Here is a 15,230-nt window from a genome sequence, read left to right on the forward strand (position 1 = left end):
GCTGAAGCCTAATGAGCAACCCAAAGAATCGAATCATGAGACTGTTATTTTAAGCTACTAAATGTTAGGGTAGTTTGTTGGATAACCGAGACAGAAATTGTTCCCATCTCCTTAATCAGAGCTGTAAGTTCATTAGACACATGTTTTATCCTCCAAGCTGTCTTCCAGGCACCGGTTTGCCCACCTGTTTAACTGCGACAAAACATGGGTCTAGGCAGCATCCTGCCAGCTTCCTACAGCTGTTTCCACACTGCTCTTCCAGACCCCACCAACAGCCTCCTTGCTGCTCCGTTAGCCCCAGCCTGCTGTCTGGGCACAAAGTCAATGCCGCATGTTTTTATATTTTTGTTATGGCAACACCTGCATAACCAATCTCTGTCTCTTGCAAAATATCACAGTCATGTTTTTTAATGTAATACAACTTTTTTTTAAAAGGTGACCCTAAATGACGCCTCCTCCATGAACATTTCTTCCTGTACCAAATGTCATTTCCCCTTTTTTGGAGATTTGCACAGTATTTTGAACCTCTCTCATGGTACTTGAGATTTGCGTCGTATTCTTCTCTGCATTGCCTCATGTGTGGCATTTTGACAGATGTTGGAGCACTCATCTCTGCAATCCCTCTCCTGTCCTCCCCAATATGTGATTTCCAGACCAGAAGCAATGATGTCACCTGGGAATTTGTTAAACATGCCAAACTTCAAGCCCCACCCCCAAAATACTGACTCAGAATCTGCATTTTTCCAGAAACTTCAGATGATTTGAATGCATGTAGAAGTTTGAAAAGCGTTACTTTAATGCAGTCTTATGCAGCTGCACGTTAAAATAATTTGGAGATTTTAAAATCTATATATCCCAATGCTTGGGTAGCACACCAGATGAATTAAATTCATTTACGGTCTAGATTGAGACCCATTGTTCTAACGTAGAATTGGCAGATGTAGCAAAGAAAAAGGCAGAACACCCAGTGAAATTAGAATTTCAGATCAATAGGAAAGAATTTTTGTGTAAGTGTGTCTCAAATATTGCATGAGACATACTTATACGAAAAAGTTCTTTGCTGTTGATCTGAAATTCTAATTTCACTGTGCATCCTAGATTTTAGCTGGCAGCCCTACTCTAATGTTGGTCCAGAGCAGTGAGTGGGTTTCAAACATTCGACACACTTGGAGGGATTCATTCATGCAAACATTCATCCTAGGCCTCAATGCTCAAAATTTAATTTCTGATTCAGCGGAGCTGGGATGAGGCACAAGAATTTGTATTTCTGATAAGTTTTCTGGATGAAACTGATGATCTGGGAACCACATTTAGAACCATTGTCTAGCATTAGATTTGTCTGAATGCGTGTCTTAAATGTGCACAAAGAAGTGATTGAAGAAAACTTCTGAGTAGAGACCATGGCTATCTTCATCAGCAAGAGTGAACATGAAAAGAAACCTTATAATGGAGGTGGGGATTATGGGAAGGCCAGGTGCATGGGTGGGAAAATAAGTTCCTCACTGGACATAATGACCTTCATTATGGATCTACAGGACCCCAGTGTGTAGCCCTTCCTCCAGGGGCAATAAGAAGCTTGGCTTATCTCTGTCTAGGAATATGGCTTTAAACCAAAGCTCTCCCAGAGAAACACAATGGGAGTCACAGACATAACTGTGAAAATTTTAGGAGTTATAGAAAATGACTTAAAGAAACAGATGAATTCATTTTAGTAATATACTTAACTCATCGTGTCCAAAATCACATCATTTTAATTTATAATCATTACAATGAATCAATGAGATCATTTACATGATTTTTTCATACTAAGTCTCTGAAATCTGATGTATATTTTGTGCCTGTGTTACATTTCAGTTCAGGTTGGCCACATCCCAAGTGTTTGGCAGACACACGTGGCTAGTGGCTGCCCTATTGGACAGCACTGCTTGGAACTATTGCCTGACCCTGAGGTTGAGGACACGGCCCAACCTTAGAGTGATCACCTGGTCCAAACACCTCACTCTTCTCTGACCACAGGCTGGGGCTAGTTCTCAGGACAATTGTACCCTGTGAGTTTCCCTTTTCCTGAATTCCTAGCCTTGCCCTTCCCCTCCTTACTCCTGAGCCCTTGCTCAAGGGGAAACCACATGAATGGAAATCTCAATGCCAAAAATAACTAGCCAGGCTTAAAGGAACTTTGTTGCCCATCCAATGTAATGTTAAGTGGCTGAAATGTTGCACGAGTTCTTTGAACCTTGGCTTTGGACCGGTTTTTCCATCACACAGGAGGCTTAACCAAAGTCTCAGTCCAAGAAGCCCCGTTGAGGCCTTGTTTAATCTAGTTTTAAAATCACAGGTGTTGGCAAGACTATTTTTCTAGGATAGCTTGAATCCTGTAGCTTTCATTTTCAAGGAAATTGGCTTCGTATAAATAACACAAGTAAAAGTGAAGAAAAATCACCACAAAGCAATAGGCCCAAAGTCTTAAATTCTTGGGTAAAAAATAAACAGGGTATAACTGAAACCATCATTTGTATTTTTACACAGGTCAGTGGTATATTTATCCCATATTTGAAACTCTTTGAGCTATAAAGTTGTCAAGGAGTTTAGTAATTTTACATTTAAAAGTCAAAAAGAAATTATTTATCAAATGTCTTATTCTATGAGACAGAAGAAATATGCACAGATTGACTGTATATTATTTCTATTTTCATAACCAAGGTTCAGATAAGTCTCCACCGTAGGCCTGAGGCTTTGTGGGATCTGAAACTTGCCTACAAGTTAATAGAGAAACAAAGAGGCACATAGGGGATTCTAAAACCATGATCACTGCTGTGATCTGGAATTATGTTTGAGGTCCTGAGACACGGGTTAAATTTAACTTAGATCATTAACTAGATGAATTTTCGGCTAGGATTTCAGCTGTAAACAATCTGACAGGGTGATTGGCAGCCTCTCATTATAGAGGCGTAGCGATTAATTAACACAGAGCTTAATTAATTTTGTAAGGCAAGAAACAGTATTTCTTTGCAGTGAAAATCAATATTTGAATATTTGGAGCCCCTTCTCTGAGTTAATTTCACTCAGATATTTAGCTCACTTTAAATTCTCAGTTCTTAGTTAATATTGTACGCTCCCGACTATTAAGGTAATTGGGAATATTTATGATATTCTACCCAAAGTTATTTTTGGAAGAAGGTGAGGTATAAATAAATACATTCTTTTATTCTTGTCTCAATTTCAAAAGTATATTTGTATTATTGTACTCACAAGGACGTTAAACCACATTGTTGAAGGCAAAGCTGAATATAGAAAGTGTGGAAAAGCATCTTTCCTCCTGCCTTGTTTTTAGCAGGAATTACCTGAATGTCATCCTCAACGCCCATTTAAATCATTTTGCCATTGTCAAAGCCTGCAGAAATATTTCCTGAAGTAGTGGAGTGAATCGTAGGGACTCCACAGAAAGGAGTCATTCCTTTGGTATGTGACTTAGCAGTAATCTCCATTCTGCAAAGAAACCAAGAATGGGGGATTGTCTTCAGCCTGGGAAAGTAATTTACTGGGAGGGTCCGAAAAGAGCCCAGAGGTTGGAAACTAGAAGGGCTGGGATTCTCCCTCATGGCTGGGAAAGAGAGATATGCCCACCAAGAAGCTTAAGGTGAAGACTGAGCTACGTGGCGGTCTCGAGGACCATCCAAAGTCTGGGCTCTGAACAACAAATGAAGAGGCTCGCTTTCCTGAGTTGGACTGTGGTGTGTGTGGCATTGACCAGCTGTAAAGCGCAGAGACACAGAGAGAGATGAGACAAGGTGGGAGGTGGGCCCCATGGGAAAAGGGACTCTAGGGCATTCCGGGAAAGGGGCCAGGAAGTTGCTACAAGGCCAGAGGCCCAGGGAAGACTCGGTGGTATCTTCTTTCTCCTTCTGTTACATCAAGAGCTGGAGTCAGCTTGGAAGGGCCCTAGAAAGGCAGAGTGAAGTGAGCAGCAAGGCAATGACTCTGCTCTGAAAGGGCCAGAGAGGACCATGGGAGACAATGACGAGCCAACGGATCCCAGGACTCACAGAGCAACCTGTTATACCTCAAACCCATGATGTTGGAACTTTATATCGATGAGAACTATATTTTACTTCAGGCTGCAGAAAAACTTCTCTCCAGAGTAATTTAGTAGTTACTTGGTTAAGCTAAGTTTTTAAGTAAGTATCACTCCTTTAGAGTCTCTTTAAAGTCTTAGGGGTGCAGTGTCTCCTTAGGAGTCAAGTGTGGGCATGCCAATGAACCCAAAAGCCAAGGGAGAATCAGAGATGTAGGACTGCAGGAGATGAGGTACTGGAGAGAGAATTTCAGAGTTGGCTGTGGACAGCTGAGGCCCCAACGCCTGCGAAATGCTACTCCCCAGGCACCTGTGAGCGCTGGTACCATATGTACAAATCATGTGCACACAGAGGGAGCACTTCTTTGTGAGTAAAGATAAGCTGTGACCTTTGGTCACACTCTGTTTTTAGGAAAAAGACATGAGTTAGATTTTTTTCCAGACTTTATCCTGATTCATATGTTTGAACTGTCCTAAAATCTTTTTTAATTTTTAATTTAATTTTAATTTTTAATTCTTATTTCACAGTTCAATGTCGTGAAAACATACACATGTAAGCTTTAAATGGTTACGTACCAGTCATAGTGCTTAGTAGGTTAAGTTGACTTTTGATTGAATCCTTCCATTGTCATGGCATCGTGAAATTTACCAAAAAAGATGGCACTTTGAAGCTCTGTAAATCTAGTTCTTTTCCCGGTTGAGTTGTTTTTTTCTCAGTCTTTGCTACAAACTCCTCCTGCTCCTTGATACTTCATTCAGTTCTATATTTTTCCTATGTCTCTAATAATTCATATATATTCATTTTTCTGTATTTATGGAAATACAGTCTTGAATTCTAGACTCATATATTCAACCACCTAATTGTCATCTCCCTCCATTGGGTATCTAACAGGCATGTTAGTTATAGAAGGTTGAAAACAAAACACTCAGTTCTCTAAAACTCACTCTTTCTTCTTTTAACCCAATTCATAGTTTATTCAGCAAATATTATTGAGTACATCTTATCTGCCAGATATTGCTGAAGATCAATCTATGGACAAAAAAAGAGAGGAGGCAGAAAAGAAGCAGCAAATAAAACACCCAAACAAACCCGCAGTGTGTTAGAGGGTAAGAAGTGCTTTGTAAAAATAAAAAAGGGAATTAGATCAGGGCGTACTGGAAAGAGGCCCGCATCGTTACACCAGGTAGCCAGGGAGATGTCACCAAGAAGGTGGCATTTGAGCAAAGACTCAAAGTTGGTGAGGGCGTTCAGCATCTAGAGCCTGTTTAAGAAAGAGTTTAAAAAAAAAGAGAAATTGGAGGTAATAACTCATTTTTTAAGTGAAATTATTTTTTTAAGATTTTATTTTTTAATTTGAGAGAGAGAGCACAGAGGTAGAGTGGGAGGGAGAAGCAGACTCCCCACGGAGCAAAGAGCCTGATGTGGGGCTTGACCCCAGGACTCCGAGACCATGACCTGAGCCGAGGGCAGATGCTTAACCGCCTGAGCCACCCAGGCACCTGGTAATAACTCTTTTTAGGAATTTTGCTGTATGTTCGTACAAAGGAGTGGAGATATAATTACCAGAGGAAGGGGAATTAAGAGATGTTTTCCTTTGTTCTTATTAAAAGTTTTATTTGATGTACAACAAACATACAGAATGTGCAAAAATTCTAAGTGTAGACTGTGAAATGTTTTCATACCCAAGTCAGAAGATAGAATAGGACCCACACCCCAGAAGTTGCCCCTTGTGCCCCAGCCCTGGCACAAAGCACCCAAGGGGCAACTCTGTATCGACTTCTGTTTCCCCAAAGTGATTTTCCGGTTTTTGAACTTTATATAAGTGAATCATTTAGTGCATACACTTCTGTGATTGGCTTGTTTCTCTAAATAAAGTTTGTGAGATGTATCCACACTGTCGCATGCAGGAGAAGGCTCGTTTAGTCTCATTTCTGTACAGCATGTTCACTGTACAGTCCAGCACTCTGTGACTTCTCACTCTTGATGTAATCTGATGAAAAGAATTTATTAATTTTCAGGTAGTTACATTTATTAATCTTATCCTTCATAATGTGTGATTTGGTGTCCTGTTCAAGGAAGTTTTCCTATGTCAAAGTTATAAAGTCATTTTCTTATGTTGACTTCTAGAAGTCAACATAGTTCACTTTTGTTCACGTTTGTCTTGACTATTTTAGGACCTTGACATTTTCATATAAATTTTATAAATAACTTATCAACTTAGATTTTAAAATATGATTTTGATTGTGATTTCGTGAAATTTGGAGAGATCGATGTGAGGACAACTAACAACTTTATAGTACGTCTTCAGCTTTACGAATTAGCCTTCCAACCTCTGAACATGTCGAGCCCATGCCATCATCTACAAGCCTTCCTTAGTTAGGCTCGTCTGTTTTTTCGTTTTCTGTGTAGACCACTTGCATTTCTTTTGTTTGATTTATTCCTAGCATTTTATGTTCATTGGTGCTATGTACATGACATCCTTCTAAAAGTCATTTTCTATCATTTGCTTTTATGTAGAAATAGAACTGATAGATTTTTTTTTCATGTATTGAGAAACAACCTGGCCATCGCTTCTTGTATTAAACTCTAAAAAGGGGCCTAGATTATCATCTCAGCATAGGAAAATATGTCCTAAAGGTAAGCTGGCCTTTGCTAGAGACCTGGATGGTTTTCTCCTCCTTACAATACAGAAGGAAATGCCACTTAGTACTCTAGCTACTGCTAAGGCGGAGTAAACCAAGCTCATCACAGAGAGGAAAGACACAACAATCAAAATTGATCGAGTCCAAAGGAATATATTCAACTGTGTGCTTCCAACGGGAATTTTTAAAAGAAAACGAAAGAACATCTAGTCATGCTAAGACAGCAATACTAGTTTTAAATAAAGATCTCCTTCAGTTGGTCACATTGGTTCACCCATACCAGCTCGTTATGGTGGGCAGCTTTTCTGATTGGTCGGTGCCACGCCTCAATCAGGAGGCACGTATCTTGAACATTACCCTTTGTTATGCTGTGGTTTCTGTGTCCATTAGGTGAAAGGAACCTTAGAAAAAGATCCGCCTGTTTAGACAGACTTGTATGTACAAGCAGACACTCATTCATTGTTCATAAATATTTGTGAAGTGTTTTACTAATGAACTCGGAACAACAACCAGGGTTTCATTTCCCATAGTGATTTTTCCTTCTTTTCTTAGAAGAGATGAACAAGAAAAATATATTATTACCCGAACCTTTTGTGTTTTACGCATGATTTGCTCCCACCTCTGCTTTGTCTTCTATGAATCTCTTGTGGTCCAGCTGGACTGGTCTACTTGGTAGCTTACAAACCTGCCTGAACATTGACTTTGTGCCTTTGCCCATGCCTGAGCTCAAAAAGCTCCCATGCTCTCCCATGTGACATGGCGCCGATGTGGGAAACAAAGGCAAAAGAAAAAATAAATTTCCTTACTACCTACAGCTCACTGACAAGTCCTTAGAACAGGCAGAGTGACATTCCTCTAGGAACTCGGTTGCCTCGATGTTAATACTTTGCTAAGGGCAAAAGGCAATCTTAGCCCAACCCCTAGGATCCTGTAAGTCTACTTTAACATATAAGAATTCCTTTGGAAACTTCCTTTGTCTCTAACCCCCAAGATATATGGTGGCAGTCATCCCCCAAGCATATGACCCACTGATATACATCTGAAGGGTCTCATGACTGAGGTTTTATTAGACAGTAACAAATGACCTTTCCCTAACAATAGCTAGCCCTCTCAAGGTCCTGGAAACCTGGCTTCCAAAATTCCTTAGAGACTCACGCAATTCCTAATCCCCTCCCAGTTTGAAAGTATATAATGGGCCACTCCTCATGACACCGGTGCAGCTCTTTCTGCCCAGGGGCCTGTCCCCAAGCTTCAGTAAAATCACTTTTTGCACCAGAGTCTCAAGAATTCTTTGTTGGCTTTTGGCCCCGAACCCTAACATCTTTCCTATATCAGTACTTACACTTAAAACCCAGTTCCAATCCTACTTCCTCTTGAGGATTTCCCTGGGGTACTGACTAAAGTCAGTACTCCCTCTCTTAGTCATCTAGTACTGGTTAGCTGTCCTACTAGTCAGTGATAGTAGGACTAGCTGTCCTACTAGTCAGTGATAGTTTGTTGTTTGGGAATATTTTAATTTACTACGTAATTGTATTTATTGTTCTTTTCCACGTGCATAGATGACTTACCCATTTCAAGTGCAAGTCATTGAAATTTAAAATTATAACAACTGACCCCAATACTCAGCAAGGCGGCTGGCATACAGTAGACACTGTGGTCCCCCAGCTGGTGAGAGACATTTAGGCGCAGTGCATTTTCTCTGGCTCAGAGTTCAATCTGCAAGACTCCAGGGCCTATAGAGTTCAATTCTGTTAAGATCAAATGCCTTAACTTCTACAGTTGCATTCTCTTCGCCAATCAAGTCCCAGAAAGCCCAGGAAGACTGTAGGTATGGGGAAGGAGAAAAAACTCGAGAAGTCTTCCAACGTGAGGTACTCCTTCGGGTGGCGCTATGGGGGTGCCTGGGAAGGGGAGAGAAAAGAGAAAGGAAGGCAGAAGCATCACTAAAACAGAATGAGAGCATGCCTCCTTCATAATGATGCCAAGCCTTCCTGATTTTGAGGCATAAAAGATGAAATATTTAATAACAAAATTTAACGTTTGGATCATAAAGTGATTTAGCAGCACAACTGTGGCAGGCAGAATAATGGCCCCTCAAAGATGTCCAGGTCCTGATCTCTGGGACGTGTGTACATGTAATCTTCCACGGCACAACAGACTTTGCAGATGGAATTAAGATAAGGATCTTAAAATGGGGGAGATTATCCTGGATTATCCAGTCGAATGCAAGTGAAACAGGGAGATTTGGAGTCAGAGAGTCAGAGAGAGATGTGTTGTTGGTTTTGAAGATAGAGAGAGGGGCCAAGAACCAAGAAATGCAGGCGGCCTCTAGAAAGGATGGAAGAGGCAAGAGAACAGATTCATTGGAACACAGCCTGCTGATGTATTGATTTTAGTTCCCTAAGCACCATATCACACTTCTAACCCACAGAACTGTAGGATAATAAATATGTATGTTTTTAAGCAACCAAGTGCAAGGTAATTTGTTACAGTAGCTATCGGAAACTAAAGCAATAACAAATGCAATATATTGAGCATTTCATGGGAAGACCTAAGTGGGTTGCTCAAAGTCAGTGTGGGATCTCAAGGGAAGGTTTCCCTGCATATACTGAATAAAGTGAGCAGGAATTTCCAGGCAAAGAGGAGGGGAAAGGACATTCTAGTCTATGGGGTGAGGGTGCGCTTGTGTGGGGAACTAGGGCAAAAAGGAATATAAAGTGAGAAACAAGAGAGGGTTTGGAACAGTACAAGACATTTCACCTTACTGGCAAATAAACAATGTGGTGATGTGGCTGGAGAGGAAGGAGAGGCACTTAGGCTTTAAACCCAAGGTCATGATGGGGCAGTGAAGTGTTTTAATAAATGGTAGTGGTGGGGGTGTGTGTGGGTGTGTGTGTGTGGGTGTGTGTATTGGGGGGGGAGCTGAAATGACATGATAGGATTTGCATTTAAAAATATATATTACATACAATTTCCCTTTAGCAAATAACCCCCAAGCAGAAATAAACAACAGTGATTTCAAATATGAGCCCTAGTCTGAATGCCACAAGACAGAGGCTCTGAATGTGGGTGCTTGATTTACAGTCAGATCCACTTTTAACACAAACAACGTGTACTGTGCTCCAAGAGGCAAGACTCCATCTGTTGCTTTGTTTTTCCCCCAAAATTCTTTCTTTTTGGGTCAGAGTATTTATTCAGTGAGGGGCTGAAGGTGGTCTGAGGTGCTCTAGTCCTTACAACACAAGCCATTCTAAAAAATACATAATACTAAAATACCAATACTTTTTTTTTTTAAGTGTGGATAACTATAGGTAAAATGTGAAGAAAAGCAGCTTTAGAAAATATGGCTATTTAAAATGATTTATGTATATTCTGACATAAAAATAGCAATCAAATGCTACAGTATAAGAGAAATCCATAAACATTGATCCCCCTTTCCTCAGTTTCCACCCCCTAAGACATACCACTGGAGTTGTAAATTTAGGGATGGTTTATGGATTTTTCCTACGTAGGTTGCTAATATTTTATAGTTTCATATTCTCCTTAATCCTGAGTAGTTCCCTGCACTCCTCCCCGGAAAGTTATTAAAATTATTTAGGTAACAGTACATTTGCAGAACTATGAAATACAGTCAGTACTTGATACTGATTAGAATGTTTAGTTTCAGTTAAAGTCCTCTGTCTCCCTCCAGGAAAGTGCACAGAATTCTCACCTTCACCTCTGATCTTGTCAGTTTCTCCGGGATATGGTGGGACTTAAATACAAAACAGAAAATATTTAGTTTTCCAAAATGGGAAAACACCTAAGTATTATTATTTTTAGTAACCTTGTAAAAAATGCTTAAAAAGTAGAAAACCTTTTCACTCCGTGGTGCTGGATTTACTCACTGGGCCACCCATCCTGTGTTTACCTGGCAAAACTGGGACTAATGGAGTAGATTTCCCTCTCCGAGAAAGGTTAAGTCCAGAAAGAGAGGTGAGGGTCACAGAGCTCAAGGCAGCATCCCAGACTCCAGCTCAGAAGGAGGAAATGTAGTGTTTACAGGCCCAGCTTGCAAATGCAAACGGGAGGAATCCAAAACAACATAACAAAGGATCCTCAACAGCTGGATTTCTTCAATGTTTAATGCAATTATAAACACCCATGGCTAACTTTGGAACATGATTTGTCTATAAATATACATATATCTATTAATAGAACCACAAGGATTAGTTAACCAAAATTTACCTAAAGAAACATCAACTTTCACTTCTCCAGTTGGGTCCCAATCTACAAATTCATCTGTTAGGAAAACAAACAAATAGACAAAACATTTCTTTTGCCTTTTTTTTTTTTTTTTTAACCAGGCTGGAAACCAGTAATCCTAGAATTCCCAGGAAGATTCAGAATAGCCCCCAGATATTAGGGGGCTGGGGTTTCAGTTTTCTGTATCTGTTAAATGTGAGAGGGGTGGAGCCAATAATTAGTGAGGTTTTTATCCCCAGCCCCTAAATGTTTATGAACTTTCAAAGGGACACAGGAGCCAACCTGAAAGAGCTCCCAAGAGTCAAACCTGGAACAATTTGAACAACATCATACGTAAGGTGGTATTGAATTATAACTCAAAGTATAAAATGAGTATATATGAGTCCATGCTGATATGATAAATGATTCAATAGATCAATAAATGGGAGAGGAGGAATAAATCCTCCTTACAGAAAAATTCCAAAGATCTATGTAGATAGCCCCTCCCACGCCCAGGTGGAGTTTCATTCCCCCACTCTCCTCTCTTGATACGGGTTGAACTTAGTGACTCCCATCCAAAGAAAAGAGAATGGAAAAAGAAAAATAGTAACAGTGCAGTGGAGAAAGCTGGCACATACTACTTTAACCAAGCGATAAAGGTTAATATCACCAGCAGTGAGTCATGTTGCTATCATGTACCCTGATAAGATGCTGTGATGAGAAAGGCACGTTTGCATTGTGGTCTTCCTCCACCAAACCCATAACCACAGTGTGATCCTGAGGAAAGCAACAGACCAAATCAAATGAGTGATATCCACAAGATAGCTTAGCAGAATCCTATAAACCGATCAAGAAAAACAAGACTTAAGAAACTGTTAACAGAACAGAAGAAATTAAGAGACAGGACGCTAAATGCAGTGTGGAACCCTGGATGGGATCCTGGTACGGAAAGATATCAGCGGAAAACTAGTGAAATCTGTATAAAGTTGAGTTTAGTTAATAGTAAGGGACCAATGTTAATTTCTTAGTTTTGACAAATGTACCATGCACACGTGTACGTGGGCACGTACAGAAGTAGGATGTGAATATTAGGGGGGCGCCGGCTGAAGGGTTTAGGGAGCCCTGTTCTATCTCTGCACCTTTTTCTTAAATCTAAAATTACTCCAAAATAAAAAGTTTTATTATAAACAACAGACACAAAAGTTCATGAACCGAGAGTGCGAACAGGACCGTCTTCAAAAACTGCCCCGTTTATATCACTCTACCGACAGCTCAGTGATCGGGCCTGGGGTGCGTGGAGCAGGGCGTGTGCGTCCGGCGCGGCGGGAGCGCGGGCTCCTCCCCGGAGTCTCCCAGGCACCGGACTCTGCCCCGGGCGCACCCTACGGGGCGGAGCCCGATCTGACGGCGGCGGAGCCACCCACGCCCCGCGGAGCCGACCGTGGCGGGAGGCGGGAGCGCAAGGCCGGGACCCCGCACTTGCTCAGCGCGCTCTAAGGTAGGCGAGCCCGGGCGACCCGCGAGCTCAGCGCCTGCGGCGCGCGCCGGCTCCCCCCCACCCCCCGCCCCAGGGTGCGTGGACGTCCGGGGTCCTTGGAGCGGGTTCCCCCCGCGCAGCTCAGCGCACCGACGGCAAAAACAGCCTCCTGGTGAGGAGCGTATTCCTCCCTGTATTCCTGAGTTCTGGGCTAGAAGTTTCCGATTCCCTGGGCGAGAAGTTTCTGCTCCTCTCGGAAGAGAAAGCGTTGCCTCTCCCCGAGAAGGAATAACGTTCCTTTCGTCCGATGCACCAGCTCTGGTTATTTATTTAGGTTACTATTTTGCAATCCCTTTGCCGGGCGTCTCCGAGTCGGAGAGGACTGGGAGACTTGCTGTCACCTTGTGGCAGCTTTGACAGGTCACTGGGCGCGCATTTTTTAAGAGCACAAATGAATGAATAAAGGTGCTTGTCTTAACCCTTCATTTGTTCCTGCCGGCTTCTGTAGCTGCAGGTACATGTCACAAAAGGAGAACAGCCCATTGGCTGACCGTTTTCTACTGTCCTGGTATTTCAGAGATGGAGGTTAACAGAGCTCTTGGCAGTTGTGCAAAGGAGCGTTATTATCTTACTGAAGAATATAGTACAGGACAGTGCAAGCATAGTTAGATTGAGTGAAGACATGGCTGTAAATTTTTCACCCTTCTTCAAAAGGGGGGGAATATATATATGTAATATATATAAATACATATAAATATATTACATATAAAATATATAAATATATCATATATATGAAATATATAATAGATATATCATATAAAATATATAACATAGAAATATATGAAAAGCGTAATATATAGATGTATACTTATATATTTATATATTATATATAAATATATACTTATATTATATATATATATAAAATAAGGATCAAAAGAAACAATTAGCCCCAAACATAACTGTGCTGTGTCTGTTTACCATTATACCATAGTTGTTTTTTTTTTTTTTTTTTAGGAATCAAAACTTTCTTTACTATCTTTATATATATAGACTAGATGAAGCATCAAAGGGAATTATTCTGCGTTTGCAATAAGGAAAAGATAATCTGCCCTTTTGATTTTACCTAGTGCTATTAAATATTCAGTTCTGCAGAAGTCTGGTTTTTCAGAAATATGATCTGAGCCAGAGTCTCAGGTACCCTGGCAGACACAATTGGTGCTTTGTTTCCTGTTACTGGCCTGTCCCCCACCCTCTCCCCCCACACCGAGGGTTTTAGAGTGAAGGTCCCTGACACAGGAATTTGTGCCTAAGGCAGGGTATACCCTCGTGGCTCCTTCGCTCCTTACAGAAAGAATGAAAACAGCTTACGCTTCCTGCAAATTTCTTAAGGTTCCTATCTTTGTGATTTGCTAAATAAATTTGGTAACTAAACCTGCACTGATGAAAAAGAGACTTTTGAAAGAAATACAGACACTATTTCAGTTATATCATTCCCCTTCATGATTTTGTGAATTAATAACAGGCAGTTATTTGTTAGCTGATTGATTTACAATGTGCTGGACAGTGGGCTTGAGTTGTCGTCCAAATTCTGGCTGAAGCTGAAAAATTAGGCGTTTTTTTGGGGGGGGGATCTTGACTGAAAAAGGAAAGAACTGAAGGTTTTGAAGGGAATCTAAAAGTCTTTCAAAGTCTTCGTTTTGAATCTTTTGAACTGAGATATTTATATCAAAATTATAGGCCATTTATCAATAGAAAATAAATTCTTAATGGCAAAATGTTACTATCAACTTCATAACATGTTCAAGTGAATTTGCATTTTACTGAGCATGAAAACAGCTAGCTACATGGGTTTGGAGAGCAAAAGCATGAGTGTGTGCACATCAAGTTTTAGAAAATACGTGGTGTGTGTGTGGATTTGTGGGCCCATTCATACACTGGTTGAGCATCTGTTAGGAAGGGCACTTGGTTCTGAGTTCGAATTGGGAGGGAGGGATGGATACAGCTCTGTGTAAATAAGTCACAGTCCTGTCCTCATGGAACGTGCACAATGCTGGAGTCCTCCGGGCCGCCTCGAGATCATAGATAAGAACCACATCAATGATCATCGATCAGTTGACAGTGACTGAAACTAGATTATCTTCAAATCAGTATCCTCTTTCACCAATTTAAATAGTCAACTCTAACAATTGTAAAGGAACTTCTGTATTATTCAGGTCAGTGTTTTTCTCTTTTGCTTAGATTGGAGAAGAATTTGGAAATTACGTGGTCAGGGTTAAATATTACCAAAAATGGAGATGTGAAGCCTGAAATAGCTAAATATCAATTTCATGCAAATTAAATAAAAACTAAATTGGAATAGTGGATGCCAAGAATTTAGCATATAAATCAATGAATGAAAAACTTCAAATTGAGAAAATTCTATCCATCACATGATTTTTTTCCTGTAAATCAGAAAAATATAACTATGGTTATATTTTGCCCCAGAGGGAAAGACTTACTTTGTCCAAGGCATTCTTGCTTTTGTTGTTGTTGTTGTCGTTGTTGCTGTTTTTATTTTTATTTTTATTTTTAAAGATTTTATTTATTTATTTGACAGAGATAGAGACAGCCAGCGAGAGAGGGAACACAAGCAGGGGGAGTGGGAGAGGGAGAAGCAGGCTCACAGCGGAGGAGCCTGACGTGGGGCTCGATCCCATAACGCCGGGATCACGCCCTGAGCCGAAGGCAGACGCTTAACCGCTGTGCCACCCAGGCGCACCTGTTGTTGCTGTTTTTAAAAAGCAGCTTTATTGGAGGTATAATTTACACACCATA

General features: G+C 40.8%; 1 protein-coding gene across 1 annotated transcript in view; it reads left to right on the plus strand.

Annotated features, from left to right (window-relative positions):
* The first annotated feature begins 12,404 nt into the window (after positions 1–12,404).
* Positions 12,405–15,230, plus strand: part of CCDC68 (coiled-coil domain containing 68) — a 53,320-nt gene continuing 50,494 nt past the window's right edge. Inside the window, exon 1 of the mRNA XM_040632491.1 lies at positions 12,405–12,437. The gene's annotated coding sequence lies outside the window, so the exon portion shown is untranslated. The remainder of the gene's footprint in view (positions 12,438–15,230) is intronic.

The sequence above is a fragment of the Ursus maritimus genome, unplaced genomic scaffold, assembly GCF_017311325.1.
Source record: "Ursus maritimus isolate PB19 unplaced genomic scaffold, ASM1731132v1 scaffold_18, whole genome shotgun sequence".
Classification (NCBI taxonomy): Eukaryota; Metazoa; Chordata; class Mammalia; order Carnivora; family Ursidae; genus Ursus; species Ursus maritimus.